This window comes from Arachis duranensis, chromosome 5 (assembly GCF_000817695.3).
Source record: "Arachis duranensis cultivar V14167 chromosome 5, aradu.V14167.gnm2.J7QH, whole genome shotgun sequence".
NCBI classification, from domain to species: Eukaryota; Viridiplantae; Streptophyta; class Magnoliopsida; order Fabales; family Fabaceae; genus Arachis; species Arachis duranensis.
In genome coordinates this window covers 92,254,254-92,258,827 of record NC_029776.3, presented here as the reverse complement: position 1 = coordinate 92,258,827, position 4,574 = coordinate 92,254,254, and the positions used below count along the sequence as shown (strand labels likewise).

Sequence of the window (4,574 nt, the reverse complement as noted above, 5' to 3'; positions counted from 1 at the left end):
ATTTAAAATTTGATGATGAGACTTGTTATATATAATTATATATTCAATTTTTTTAATTTATAAAACCGCAAATCCAATCCAATCCAAATCGCTTGAAATTGGGTTGGATTGGATTGAATTCTTTAAAAAATATCATCCAATCCAAATGACACTGCAAGTAAAATTAGTGTTCGGACCGGATGAATTTTTTATTCAAAGCTGATCCAAACTGCACCGTGAATACTCCTAAGTGTTAGACGACCAATTGCAAGGTACTCTGATCCCTTCAATTTTGTTTTCAAACAATATATAGCATAAGTTTTGCTATTTTGAAAATTTTATTGCTACAAATTTGTCATAAGTAAATCATATCTATAAGTCTAAAAGCTTATAAGGTCTAATTTTATAGTAATTTATAGGCTTGTGTTAGTGACTAAGCAATATCTATGATTGGTCAAAGATCTTTAATTTTTAATTCCTATTGGTAGAAGCTTGATTTATTTAAAATTTTAGAGGTAGTGATGACTTCAACTCAAGTTTGAATACACCATAAACCAACAATCATCATTTTCTTAACCAATTCATTTTCCTTTATTGCCACCTCTCCATCTTTAGGCCCTAATTGAGTGCCTTTCTCAAGCCTTTTGTATATCCAATTAGGGAAATATATCTCACTTGTTTGAATCCATTTTACATTAATGTTCTTCTTTCCTCCCACTATATCATAAAGCATCATTCCATAACTATAAACGTCTATTCCACACTTCTTGAGCTATATACCCTATTATTCCTCCAACATCTGACATGGAAATAAGACTTTTGTTCCTGGCTCAAAGTTTTGCTAGTCCAAACTCTAATATCTTAGAACAAAAATTTTCATCCAAAAGAATATTATGCGACTTTATGTCAAAATGTAAAATTTGAGTGTTGCATCCTTTATGCAAGTACTCTAACCCCCTAGCTATCCCTTGATTCGCAATTTGATTCAGCTTCTTCCAACTCAACAATGTAGTAGTTTCAACTCTTTCCTTTCTGTAAATAAATTTGTCAAGGGAACCATTTAATATAAATTCATAAATAAGAACTTTCTTGTGGCATTCAAAGCAGAATCCAAAAAGGGTGACAACATTAGCATGAGAAGTTTTACTAATGCTAGCTACCTCATTGATAAACTTTTTACCATTTTCTTTGAATGGATTCAATATTTTGACTGCCATATTAGAACCATCGGATAACTTTTCCTTGTATATAACACCAAAATTGCTTTGTCCTAGTTTAACATTGAAAGAGTTGGTCAGTTTCTTCACATCAGAGAATTTATATCCTTTTATAGCTAACACACCATGATTTTTAGAAAAGTTTTAATATCTTGGTTACCTTTTGTCAGAAAGCAATATTTTTCTCACCATCTTGGTAATTTTTATGTAAAGTAACAAATACTCAACAATGTTGCGCTGTAGCTGCTGTAGCACCTGTTAATTAGCAAAAAAGAATTAGAAGAACATCTAATATGCTTTTAATTCTATAAACTTTTGTTTTGAAAGAAAAACCAAAATAAATAAGTGTAATCTGTTATACTTCTGGGATCTTCCTTAAGAAAGTTATGATATTTGGCTTGAAATTGATAGAAACTATTTCATGGTCTACCCCTTTTAATGTGAACAATTGAAAAAGTAGTTGAAATGGACAAATGCCCATAGTAAAAGAGTAAAAGCGTAAGATACAAATGTTTAGATCACTAAAGAGTCATGTCCATTGCCATGCATAAAATTATTGTAAAGGATATAAAAGTTTAAATTTTTTCATACTTGAGAAAAGAAGAGAAATGTTCTTAATCCTTAACACTTGTTTACTATTCAAGAAGTGTTGATGATTTCTGAATATTCTGGCCAATATAATAGAAAACTACCATAAAAGAAAAATATGAAAGGAAACCTTTGGATGTATTACAAAGAATGACTTTCTTTAGTCTGGTGCAGTGATTACCTACAGCTGTAATAGTGAGACCAAGAGCAGAACTAATGTTGTTCAATGGTTCTAAGATTCAGAGCAAAACATTCTGCATCACCAATACTTTTAGTCCACAAGGGAATGCAACCTAGTTGCACTTAGTTGGGCCTAATGAATAAGGGCACAAGATACCCAATATTCAATGTTAATGGATGTCAGTGGGAAATAAAACATATAACATCGGAGTCTGGATTCGTGGAGATGCAAGCGGTGGGAATTCTGGTTGGTATGGTGTGTTGCACAATATCATTCAACTAGAGTATTTTTGTCAGACTACGTATAATGTGTGCATGATTAAATGTGAATAGTATGATCTAAGTTCGCGACTAGGAACACAAAAGCACAAGCACTACAATATCACTGAAGTAAATGTGACTAGAAAATATAGGAACTACGATCCTTTTATTCTACCTTAAAATGCACAACAAGTATACTATTTAACTTATCCAAAGTCATACAAGTCTAGTTGGGTGGTTATGGTTAAGACTAAGCCGAGAGGTTGCATCGAGTCTGATGGGAAAAAGGGTCAGGAACCTTACCAAAATGATGATCCAACTCCTTCGAAAATGGTGGTTGATACTAGTGATCCAATCACCCTTAGGTCGGCTGTTATGGATAATGACATCATTGACCTTTAGGTAGATGATGAGACACTACCACAAGAGGAAACCGATGTTTAAGAAGAAGAGGGGTGGCTAAAGACTAAGAAGACGAATTTGATGATAAGGAAATTACCTCAGAAAAAAGGAGGATGATAAACCAAAGGAAGAAGAAGATGATGAATCTGAATAAGGTTAACGTCAATATATCTTAACTAGCTTGTTGTATGTTTATACTTTATTTAGTATGTAACACCCTACCATACAGAGTCTTATGCTTAAGTCATAATTCAGAGATGGCAAGGTATTACGACCTCTAAAATAAAAATTTAGTAAGTATAGTAGTATGAATGAACGATTATAACTAGGAGCCTTTGTAGAAAAAGGGGTAAATAAAAATCACAACTCGAAAGTGCAACACTCCGATTGATAACGTAACGAACAAGGATAAACCAACGCGAGATTATATATATACAAAGGAGTGTCAAAAACAGGAATATCAAGACTCAAAATCCGGTTGCGAAGATAACCGGTCCGAGCATAGCAATATCTACAAATGATAAAATAAGGAAAACCCCAAAGGAAACCCAAAGGGACACAAATACATAAAACCTATTCTCCAAAATCTCCCATAAGAGGAGTCATCACAGTTTGTATTATTTAATGGAGATAAAAGTATCTAAGCAAAACATATGAACCAAAACATAGTCCCAAGAATAAAGGATCTTCGCTAATCCAGAAGTCTCCAGCAGGCCTCAACGAGAAACCTCACGTCCTGCATCTGAAAACCACAAAATCCGCATGGGTGAGAACCAGAGGTCCCCAGCATGGTAACAGCTTCCACATATATAATACATAATAATAGAGGAAAGCCAAAGGCAATCCTAGTTCCATTTATGAAGGCTTCCTCTCCATCCTCTAAGCCATTTTTCTGCCCTATAAAGCTTGAAAACACTTAACGCATAGATCACAGCATCGAATGATATAAAGGGGAATTAAAATACATAATTTAAGGGCTAAGGAAGCAAGTTTTCAATTGTAGAACAAAACTAGGAAGGAATTGTAAAACTATGCAAATTGTATGAATAAGTGTGCAGAGACTTAATAAAAACCACTCAATTGAGCACAAGATAAACCATAAAATAGTGGTTTATCACATCCTAAACTTCCTTTCACCAAATATTCATCCTATGTTCTTGCTAATCCATGAATAGGCAACTGTCATAAGGGAATGCTAAATCTAATTCATATTTTTCATGCTTCCCGACTTTCTAACTCTCCAACAAACCATGATTAGAATTATAAACAAAACCATCCCCAATTATTATGTCTTAGTAATATCATATCATTACTTCATATCCTCACCCGGAGCAAGTGAAATCACTTCACTACGTCTACCCAGGGAGCTCAATTATCTCATTATCAACCTGGAGCAGTGAAATCACTTCACTGCGTCTACCTAGGGAACTCAATTTATCTCATTCAATAATCATCATTTCACATTAATCATATCATTATTCCATTTCAACAAGAACAGCCCTCAGCGTCAACCGACACCAACATGATGAACCTCTCAGTTGTACAAACACATTCAATACAGACAAGTAATACACAATTAAAGTACAGGTAGAACAAGTAGCACATAATCAGGTAACATAGCATATATGATATAGCAGTCTAAAACAAATAGGCAAACCCAAACAATTCAAACATATGCAAATGATGTATGCCTGCCCTATGGCTGATGATATCATCTGTCGGTTATATAGCCAACCCGACACGTCCTGGTAGCTAACCATGGACAGAAACACCCCTTGCGGAGCAAGTCGGTTTGAGCTACAACCCCCTTGCTACTACCCGCTCAGCCCAGAGCCAGTGGAACAACCACTACTGCGGTTACTACCCAGGCGGGTGTTTAACAGCTCAACCTGGAGCCAGTGGAACAACCACTACTGCGGCTACTACCCAGGCGTCACAATCTCTGAG

General features: G+C 34.9%; 1 pseudogene; it reads right to left on the bottom strand.

Moving 5' to 3' along the window:
- Nucleotides 1–511: 511 nt before the first annotated feature.
- The window catches only part of LOC110281590 (LEAF RUST 10 DISEASE-RESISTANCE LOCUS RECEPTOR-LIKE PROTEIN KINASE-like 2.4), a 22,074-nt pseudogene continuing 18,011 nt past the window's right edge, over nt 512–4,574 (bottom strand).